Source organism: Triticum dicoccoides, chromosome 3B (genome assembly GCF_002162155.2).
Source record: "Triticum dicoccoides isolate Atlit2015 ecotype Zavitan chromosome 3B, WEW_v2.0, whole genome shotgun sequence".
Taxonomy (NCBI): Eukaryota; Viridiplantae; Streptophyta; class Magnoliopsida; order Poales; family Poaceae; genus Triticum; species Triticum dicoccoides.
Window position 1 is genome coordinate 530504613 of NC_041385.1, and position 12014 is coordinate 530516626.

Sequence of the window (12014 nt, forward strand, 5' to 3'; positions counted from 1 at the left end):
AACTTCATGTCCGGCCGTGGTTGGCCACATCTATACAGGTTATTAAAGTTTGGCATGGTTTTCTTTTAATAAATGGGTGCTCTACTCTATTCTGTACCTTGTGTTCTCTTGTGATAATAGGATTTTTGTTGGATTACCATCCAATTGATGAATGTGGTGATTTGTGCTCTTGCACATTACTAATACAGTGACAATCCTTCAGATTCAGGGGATACAATGTCAGCTTACATTCCGCGGATGTCTTGCAGATAAAAATCCTTGTGGTGGAGGTATTATGTGCTACCACTTTATCAGTACATAACCAATTTCCATTCTTCATAAATAGCAACAAGCAGTTTCATCTCCAAGCATATTCAAAAGCAAAAAATTGTATTGTTTATCAAAACTGTATGATGAGATACACTACAAAAAAATACACTTCCGTGATGATACGTGTTTGTCACAGTAGGTCACGTTTTCTGTCATGCATGTACATCCATGACAAGTTTATGACAGAATCAAGATAGTCATACCTGTGTTGTCTTAGAAGTGTTCCATGACATTACCAAAATTATCATCACGGAAGTGTCCACTTCCATGACGATAAATCGCGCGTCACAGAAGTGCTTTCGTCAAGGGTGACCGACACGTGGCATCCACCGGAACGGAACGCCGTAAAGCTATCGGGTCCGGTTTTGGATCCGATAACCCGTTAACAGCCCCGCCCAATGGGGATTTTCCACGTGTAAAATCATCATTGCTTGGAGGAAACACGTGTCGGCTCACCGTTGGGGCAGATGTCATCCACTCGTTGGACCCAAAGCGCCTATGATACGTCAACACGTGGCACGGCCCAATAGAGGCCCATTCCTATGAAAAGGCCGGCCCGTTTGACTTGGTCAAAAGGTGGCGGGGCGGCCCACGGCAAGCCTGTGAACGGCCTGTTCGCATATAGCCCATTTACAGGCCGCTAACCCAGGGCCCGTTTATGGCCTATCCGAATTAGTCCTAGTAGCGTCATCTGGGCCATCCAATATAATTCCAGCCCGTTTTAACTTCCGGCCCATGTATGGCCCATGACGTCTTTTGACCCATATGAGGCCCTTATTACTCTCGGCCCATTAACGGCCCGTGGTAAAACTGCCCCGTAATGAACAGTGTATCACTTTATACCCATTAACGGCACGTGCTGAAACTGGGCCGTAATGAACAGTATATCAATTTATACCCATTAACGACCCATTATTTCGTTGGGCTGTTTCCAGCCCATGTTATATTTTGGCCTTCTCGGGGCCCATTTATTCTTGGTCTCATTTCCACATTCGTTTACTTTTTTTTGAGAATCCACATTCCTTTACTTACGGCCCGTTACTGTCATTTTCTGATTGTGGGTCAAATTCAGCCTGTGGTTATAGTCGGCCCGTTTGTGGCCCGATAATACGTTGGGCCGTTTTCATGTAAAAAAAGTTGGGCTGTTTTCATAGAGTTATCAAATACGGCCTATTAACAGCCCGTTATTGTCCATGAATAGTATGACCCATGTTGGCGAAATGATGATACGCCCCGTAGAAGGCCCATGGATCCTACGACCCATAAAAGGCCAATGAATCGTAAAACCCATAGAAGGCCCATGGATCCTACGGCCCGTATAGAAGGCCAATGAATCCTACGGCCCGTAGAAGGCCCATGGATCATACGTCCCGCAGGAGGCCCATGGTTACAACAGTCCGTGTTTTGCCATGATTATTTTGGCCTAGTTACCAAAAATAGGCTATTGTGGCCACTAGAAAAACACAGAAAAAGAACTGCAGTGACTACAAAACAACTAAACAAGACAATAAGGAAATAAATAAGCAAGCAATTAAGGCTAGCCTATTACCGCTATTACACATATTACATCCACTGGGCATTAAAGTTCGCCGCTAGTGCAAATATAGGGAACAAAGCAGCATATTACATACACTGGCCGTCAAAATTGGCCACCAGTGCAATTAAACGCAACAGCAAAACAAGAGCATAACTGAAACAACTTCAGAAAGCTCAAGAAACGTGGTATCCACCATGCTGGCAAGAGGCTTAGCAAGCTTATTAGCTTTGTCCTATTTGGTGCTAAAATCCTCCAACGCTTGTTGTTCCATCAGAAAGTATGCATCTGAATGCTCCAGGGACTTCCGCAGTCCTTCCGCTTCTTGTCGCAGCACAACTGATCGATGTCTTTTAGCTTGTAGTTGAGACTCAAGAAACCGAACTGATTCAGACATTGAATTTGAATAGCTTGTGCAAGCGGTAGTGGCCAGTAACTCCAACACTAAACCAAGACAGGACTTTGGGGTTGTCTCACTGTCTTCGAGATAGTCTTCCTTAGCTGTTTTATCAGCTTTGTTGGAGACCAACAAGGATGTGTCACTATCCTGAACCTTATCTGCATTACTTCCTTTACCATTGCTTAATAAGGCACTCTTCCCCAATACTCTGTCAGCATTCTAAAAGAAGAAACAAGCAGACACATAACAGTTTAGCATGTACTAGTATATGAAACTCATTTCGGTGAACCAGTTCATTAGTAAGGTGGACAGGATTAAACTACCTAGTCTTCTATTGCCAAGTACTAGTACATAATAAAAGCATCAAACAAACATATATCTATGTCCTATGGTCACTGCATTGTCTTGCCAAATCAAAATAGAGACACGGTTCAAGACAAAGCAGTAGTGAAAGAATACAAAGCGTGGGAAACTACACGGCACAACAAAATTTCATATGGGTACCACGGATCTACATGTACAACAACACTATTTGCTTTGTTGTGACACTACTAGGGAAAACCTTATACACAGAAATTTAGCAACAATGCGGGTCAAAAAAGGGCGCTAGTGCTAGATAGCAGTAGCGGTTGTGAAAAAACCGCGCTGCAGATACAATTGTAGCAGTAGAGCATGTGGCCGTAAAAGCGATACTACTAATATTCCCATTGGTGGAACGATAGGCTACGCATCGCAGTAGCGGGCTTGGAGGAAGCGCGCTACCGCTAGGGCATGAGTAGCAGCGTGTTTCTCAAGATGAGCGCTACTGCTAATGGAAATAAAATAAACTGAAAAACAAATAGAAAAGTAAATAAAAATGAAAGAAACAGAGCTATTGATAAGAGCAAACCTGTTAAAGAAACATGCGTGAACATACCTGCTGTGCCATTGGAGTTTCGATTGGATCCCTCAATTTAAAAATAAGTTTGTATGAGTAAATACAGTGATTCAAGAGCAAAGCAGTATGCACAATAGCGATCATAGTCAAAAAAGGCGCGCCTAAGCGAGCGCTTAAGCGCGCCTAGGCTCCAGGCGTTGGCGAAACGCATTGCGCATAACTATGCTTAATCTGTGCATAACTGCGCATAAGCATGCGCTTTGGTCAGTAAAGCGCAAGGCGGTAGCAAAACGCACAATTAACGCCTAGTGCTTTTTGGAACTATGATAGCAATGGAATCAATTAGAACAGTTATTCTTCAGATTTAGGCACTTGTTCTACATGAACAGAGTACAATAAGACACAAAAATATAGTACTTAAAAATAGAAAATGAGCTCATAGACCTTACCACATTCTTGGTTCGGGACCAGTACAGAACAAGGCGTTCCCAGTCATCGTCCAGTAAATGTGTCTCAGGAGAACGTAAGGGAATTTGATGAGTTTCTTTGTCGGTGAAGTACGTTTTTTTCAGGTAATTCCGATACTGCCACCAAGCATTCTTGAAGATAGCAGAGGTATTAGCACAGGTTACCTCATCCTGAGTTTCCAAATCGGTCCTTCTCTATAGAGAAAAATGGGAAAATTTGTTGTATTATGACCATCATGGAGGTAGGATGTATGGGACAAAGCAAAGTAATTGCCATGAATAACATTACTTACACATAACTCCTGGACAAACACCTGCAGCTGGCATTTTCTGTCATCTTCAGTATACTATTTCCAAGATGGGAAGATACACACATACGATTTAACAACATAGATGCTAAAGTACGACTAGCTGGTTGTGCTTCCTCCATAGGAATAGGCGTACTAACTGGTGGAGTTGGGGTTCGCCATGGTAGTACTGGCCCTTTGGGCACTAGAGCTGCCTTACTAACTGCTCTTGTTTGGGAGCTCTATGGTGGAGATGGTGTTGTGTCAATAGGATCTGGGTTACTATCTACTGGGGTTGGGGTTAGATTGGGTGAAGCTGGATCTCTGTCCATCGCAGTAGGGGTACAATATGCGAGAGTTTGAGTTATGTGTGGTAGGGCTGGTTCTCGTGCATGTACAACCGGGGTGCTATCTCCACCAAGTGGTAGCACTGTTTTATTTGAAGACCGTATTTTTAGTCCGCTAGATGCTGGCATCACCCGCTCCAATTCAAATGGCTGATAAACAGAAAACACAGTTGAATGTATAGACATTGTATGAGAGACAGATGCAATAGATAGTGTGGAAAAAAGAGGACATGAAATAGTTGACATGTATATTGTTTAACTAAAATGGATAGCATGACATAATTTCACATATATGATGTCTATCTAAACTGGATAACATAGCATAACATAATTCAAAGATATGATGAATAACTAAAACGCTGTGCCAAGTTAGAGCATACACCTCGGTGGGGCAATAGGACTGGTCATCTGTCTCTGAATCCATCTCTGAGGAGCTATCGGGACCCAACAAGAGATCTGCTTCGACAGGTAGCACTGTCTGCTCTGAAGGCCTTGTTTTCACTCCAGATTTTTCAATCTCCCACCCAAATGGCTGATTCACAGGAAGAGTAGTTTAGTATACAAACATTGGCGACAAATGGAAATGTAATGAAGAAAAGTATGGGCAAGATATCATTCAAATATATGATGCCTGGTTAAACAGGATGGCATTGCACATTTCACATATATTATGGCTGGCTAAAAGACATGAGACTGCATAATTCCCATATATGATATAGAAACTAAACAGGTGGCGACAAAACATGTCTAAACTAAGCAGATGACATATATGATGTCAAAAGTAGGCACTGCAAGGCAAAATATGCATGATATGACTAACATCATCATGCCAAGGTAGAGCAAACACCTTGGGGGGTAAATAGGAATGGTCAGCGGCGTTTGAATCCGCCTCAGAACAGATATCTTCCTCTGGATTACAATCTGGAGAGGGGTGGGGAGGGTTTGCCATTGAACCCACCATGGAGCGATGTCTGCATGACATTGTATTGCCGCGCAAAACTCTTCTCTTTTTCTTTACATGTTCAGCATGACTGTGTACAATATCTGACATGCATACGGAAAAAATATGGTGAGATTATGTAAGGAGAGCATGCAGAAATTTAGAGTGATGGTAACAACCAGAGGATGGATCCAAAAATAATGATAGCAGGCTGATGATTGCTTTAATTTAATAAAAAGACATATGATGATTGCTTTACTATTTGTTTCCCACCCAAGATGAACAACATAGGCATACCCTAGGTGAACCAGATATTAGACAGAGATACTATCCATTGCTTCCTCGATATGTGCCCCACAAATAATTTAGAACTCAAGTTTGAACATTAATTTGGACCTGACTTGGAGTCCAAGAGGTGAACAGGACGATAAAGTAGCAGGTAATTTTAAGCAATGCATAACATAAGCAGAATCAAAAGAGTGTGACCTTTCTTGTGGACCCATGTACTCCTCAGGTTCATCTACTGAGTCGATGATGGTGATGCCGTTGCGGTGGGTACCGGCGGCAGGGAAGGAGATCTGAGGCGGCGAAAGACGGTCAGGAGTCGTGATGTCTGGTTTGGTGGATGTTTCTGTCGATGGAGCACCTCAGGTGAGGTGGACGACGTCGCGGCAGGAGTAGGACAAACCACACAAAGTTCCCTTCGACACCTACCTGTAACTGAGGTAATTCTGTAAGGTCTCATTTGGCTTGCATGATTCTAAAAACACAGGGATAGGAAAAACACCGGAAAAGGGTAGGAATGCACATGGTAAACAGAGCATTTGTAAACACAGGATTTCTGTCAACTTGGGTGTTTGGTTTACAGGAATTGGAAGAGCAGAGGAATGCAAAGAAACATGGCCAAAATAAAGTGAAACCATATGAAAGCGTGTACAGTTAGAATGTTATTCTACCACTAATGCACTTGGTCTTGTTTTCATGCATATGATTTTGAAAAGTAGGTCCAGGTGGATGTTTTGCTTCATTCCTTTCAACAAAATGCATGAATAATTGAATAGTAGAGTGCCATTGGGAAATTCCCTATTGCTATGTTTTTCTGTCGAACCAAAATAACCCTAACGGTTCGACATGAATGTATAGTAATAAGTGATGCAACAAGTGTACAACCTCTTTGCCGCAGCCGTGTCGACCTCAGCATCATTGGGTTGGTCGCTGAAGCAGTTGAGGCAGAGGTGGCTGTCGAAGGTGTGGAGGAAGATCTGAGGAATCTGTAGATGGCATCCAGGGCACTTCTCTATTGTGATGGATCGCTCTGTCGTTGGAGCAGCCCCGGTGAGCCGTAGGACGTCAAGGCTGAAGCAGCACAAGACAGACATCGTGAATCTCAAGTGGGATTCTAATAGCATATCCAATAGATGATGTAAAATAGATGTAAAATTTACATCACCAAAAACCACCTGACTACAATAGATGAGGTAAAAACTGTTGACTCTGAACTTAACTATCGAAACTAAAATTTACTATGGAATCTGAATGTTACTGTCGAAACTGAACGCAATGGTAGCAGAGAGGCACTTGACATGTAGTTTAGGGAGGGCCTGCAGTTCATCTTCAACCTGCACCCCCCTGTGCCGCCAGCCACAACCGGCCGAACCGCCGGCCACAGCGCCGCCTCACCGCCCCGAAACAACTCCCCACCGCCGGTTCCCCGCCGCCCTGGCCAGCCCTATAGGCACCCCACCCCCACCCTGAACCCTAAGATAGATATTGGGGCACCTCTCCGGCGAGCCCCCGTCGCCCCTGCGGGTGGTTATGTTGGGGAACGTAGTAATTTCAAAAAAAATCCTACACACACGCAAGATCATGGTGATGCATAGCAACGAGAGGGGAGAGTGTTGTCCACGTACCCTCGTAGACCGAAAGCGGAAGCATTAAAAAAACACGGTTGATGTAGTTGTACATCTTCACGGCCCGACCAATCAAGCACCAAAAGCACGACACCTCCGAGTTCTAGCACATGTTCAGCTCGATGACGTCCCTCGAACTTCGGTCCAGCCGAGTGTCAAGGGAGAGTTCCATCAGCATGACGGCATGGTGACGATGATGATGTTCTATCATCACAGGGCTTCACCTAAGCATCGTTACAATATTATCGAGGAGGACTGTGGTGGAGGGGGGCATCGCACACGGCTAAGAGATCAATGATCTGTTGTTGTGTCTCTAGAGGTGCCCCTGCCCCCATCTATAAAGGAGCAAGGGGGGAGGGGGCAGCCGGCCAGGGAGGAGGCGTGCCATGGGGAGTCCTACTCCCACCGGGAGTAGGACTCCTTCCTCTCCTTGTTGGACTAGGAGAAGGGGGGAAAGAGGAGGGAGAGAGAGGAAGGAAAGGGGGGGGGGGGCGCTGCCCCCCTCTCCTTGTCCTATTCGGACTAGGGTGAGGGGCGCGCAGCCCTGCCTTGGCCGCCTCTCCTCTTCTCCACTAAGGCCCACTATGGCCCATTAAGCCCCCGGGGGGTTCCGGTAACCCCTCGGTACTCCGGTAAAATCCCGATTTCACCCGGAACACTTCCGATATCCAAATATAGGCTTACAATATATCAATCTTCATGTCTCGGCCATTTCGAGACTCCTCGTCATGTCCGTGATCCCATCCGGGACTCCGAACAACCTTTAGTACATCAAAACTCATAAACTCATAATATAACCGTCATTGAAACTTTAAGTGTGGGGACCCTACGGGTTCGAGAACTATGTAGACATGACTGAGACACGTTTCCGGTCAATAACCAATAGCGGAACCTGGATGCTCATATTGGCTCCTACATAGTCTACGAAGATCTTTATCGGTCAAACCGCATAACAACATACGTTGTTCCCTTTGTCATCGGTATGTTACTTGCCCGAGATTCAATCGTCGGTATCTCAATACCTAGTTCAATCTCGTTACCGGCAAGTCTCTTTACTCGTTATGTAATGCATCATTCCATAACTAACTCATTAGCTACATTGCTTGCAAGGATTATAGTGATGTGCATTACCGAGAGGGCCCAGAGATACCTCTCCGACAATCAGAGTGACAAAGCCTAATCTCGAAATACGCCAACTCAACATGTACCTTTGGAGACACCTGTAGAGCTCCTTTATAATCACCCAGTTACGTTGTGACGTTTGGTAGCACACAAAGTGTTCCTCCGGTAAACGGGAGTTGCATAATCTCATAGTTGTAGGAACATGTATAAGTCATGAAGAAAGCAATAGCAACATACTAAACAATCAACTGCTAAGCTAACGGAATGGGTCAAGTCAATCACATCATTATCCTAATGATGTGATCCTGTTAATCAAATGACAACTCATGTCTATGGTTAGGAAACATAACCATCTTTGATTAATGAGCTAGTCAAGTAGAGGCATACTAGTGACATTATGTTTGTCTATGTATTCACACATGTATCATGTTTCCGGTTAATACAATTCTAGCATGAATAATAAACATTTATCATGATATAAGGAAATAAATAATAACTTTATTATTGCCTCTAGGGCATATTTCCTTCAGTCTCCCACTTGCACTAGAGTCAATAATCTAGATTACACAGTAATGATTCTAACACCCATGGAGCCTTGGTGTTGATCATGTTTTGCTCGTGGAAGAGGCTTAGTCAACGGGTCTGCAACATTCAGATCCGTATGTATCTTGCAAATCTCAATGTCTCCCACCTGGACTTGGTCCCGGATGGAATTGAAGTGTCTCTTGATGTGCTTGGTCCTCTTGTGAAATCTGGATTCCTTTGCCAAGGCAATTGCACCAGTATTGTCACAGAAGATCTTCATTGGTCCCGATGCACTAGGTATGACACCTAGATTGGAAATGAACTCCTTCATCCAGACTCCTTCATTTGCTACTTCCGAAGCAGCTATGTACTCCGCTTTGCATGTAGATCCTGCCATGATGCTTTGTTTAGAACTGCACCAACTGACAGCTCCACCGTTCAATATAAACACGTATCCGGTTTGCGATTTAGAATCATCCGGATCAGTGTCAAAGCTTGCATCGACGTAACCATTTACGACTAGCTCTTTGTCACTCCATAAACGAGAAAAATATCCTTAGTCCTTTTTAGGTATTTCAGGATATTCTTGATCGCTGTCTAGTGATCCACTCCTGGATTACTTTGGTACCTCCCTGCTAAACTTATTGCTAAGCATACATCAGGTCTGGTACACAGCATTGTATACATGATAGAGCCTATGGCTGAAGCATAGGGAACATCTTTCATTTTCTCTCTATCTTCTGCTGTGGTCAGGCATTGAGTCTGAATCAACTTCACACCTTGTAATACAGGCAAGAACCCTTTCTTTGCTTGATCCATTTTGAACTTTTTCAAAACTTTATCAAGGTATGTGCTTTGTGAAAGTCCAATTAAGCGTCTTGATCTATCTCTATAGATCTTGATGCCCAATATGTAAGCAGCTTCACAGAGGTCTTTCATCGAAAAACTTTTATTCAAGTATCCTTTTATGCTATCCAGAAATTCTATATCATTTCCAATTAACAATATGTCGTCTACATATAATATCAGAAATGCTACAGAGCTCCCACTCACTTTCTTGTAAATACATGCTTCTCCAAAAGTCTGTATAAAACCATATGCTTTGATCACACTATCAAAGCGTTTATTCCAACTCCGAGAGGCTTGCACAAGTCCATAAATGGATCGCTGGAGCTTGCACACTTTGTTAGCATCTTTTGGATCGAAAAAACCTTCTGGTTGCATCATATACAACTCTTCTTCCAGAAATCCATTCAGGAATGCAGTTTTGACATCCATTTGCCATATTTCATAATCATAAAATGCGGCAATTGCTAACATGATTCGGACAGACTTAAGCATCGCTATGGGTGAGAAAGTCTCATCGTAGTCAACTCCTTGAACTTGTCGAAAACCTTTCGCAACAAGTCGAGCTTTATAGACAGTTACATTTCCATCAGCGTCAGTCTTCTTCTTGAAGATCCATTTATTCTCGATGGCTTGCCGATCATCGGGCAAGTCAACCAAAGTCCATACTTTGTTCTCATACATGGATCCCATCTCAGATTTCATGGCCTCAAGCCATTTTGCGGAATCTGGGCTCATCATCGCTTCCTCATAGTTCGTAGGTTCGCCATGGTCAAGTAACATGACTTCCAGAATAGGATTACCGTACCACTCTGGAGCGGATCTTACTCTGGTTGACCTACGAGGTTCTGTAGTAACTTGATCTGAAGTTTCAATATCATTAGCTTCCTCACTGATTGGTGTAGTCGTCACAGGAACCGGTTTCTGTGATGAACTATTTTCCAATAAGGGAGCAAGTACAGTTACCTCATCAAGTTCTACTTTCCTCCCACTCACTTCTTTGAGAGAAACTCCTTCTCTAGAAAGGATCCGAATTTAGCAACAAAAGTCTTGTCTTCAGATCTGTGATAGAAGGTGTACCCAATAGTCTCTTTTGGGTATCCTATGAAGACACATTTCTCCGATTTGGTTTCGAGCTTATATGGTTGAAGTTTCTTCACATAAGCATCGCAGCCCCAAACATAAGAAACGACAACTTTGGTTTCTTGCCAAACCACAGTTCATAAGGCGTCGTCTCGACGGATTTTGATGGTGCCTTATTTAACGTGAATGCGGCCGTCTCTAAAGAATAACCCCAAAACGATAGCGGTAAATCAGTAAGAGACATCATAGATCGTACCATATCTAGTAAAGTACGATTATGATGTTCAGGCACACCATTACGTTGTGGTGTTCCGGGTGGCGTGAGTTGCGAAACTATTCCACATTGTTTCAAATGTAAACCAAACTCGTAACTCAAATATTCTCCTCCACGATCAGATCGTAGAAAATTTATTTTCTTGTTACGATGATTTTCCACTCTGAAATTCTTTGAACTTTTCAAATGTTTCAGACTTGTGTTTCATTAAGTAGATATACCCATATCTGCTCAAATCATCTATGAAGGTGAGAAAATAACGATACCCACCGCGAGCCTCAATATTCATTGGACCACACACATCAGTAAGTATGATTTCCAACAAATCAGTTGCTCGCTCCATAGTTCCGGAGAACGACGTTTTAGTCATCTTGCCCATGAGGCACGGTTCACAAGTACCAAGTGATTCATAATCAAGTGATTCCAGAAGTCCATCAGTATGGAGTTTCTTCATGCGCTTTACACCAATATGACCCAAACAGCAGTGCCACAAGTAAGTTGCACTATCATTATCAACTCTGCATCTTTTGGCTTCGACATTATGAATATGTGTATCACTACTATCGAGATTTAATAAAAATAGACCACTCTTCAAGGGTGCATGACCATAAAAAATATTACTCATATAAACAGAACAACCATTATTCTCTGATTTAAATGAATAACCGTATCGCATCAAACAAGATCCAGATATAATGTTCATGCTCAACGCTGGCACCAAATAACAATTATTCAGGTCTAAAACTAATGCCGAAGTTAGATCTAGAGGTAGTGTGCCGACCGCGATCACATCGACTTTGGAACCATTTCCCACGCGCATCGTCACCTCGTCCATGGCCAATCTTCGCTTAATCCGTAGTCCCTGTTTCGAGTTGCAAATATTAGCAACAGAACCAGTATCAAATACCCAGGTGCTACTACGAGCATTAGTAAGGTACACATCAATAACATGTATATCACATATACCTTTGTTCACCTTGCCATCCTTCTTATCCGCCAAATACTTGGGGCAGTTCCGCTTCCAGTGACCAGTCTGCTTGCAGTAGAAGCACTCAGTCTCAGGCTTAGGTCCAGATTTGGGTTTCTTCTCTTG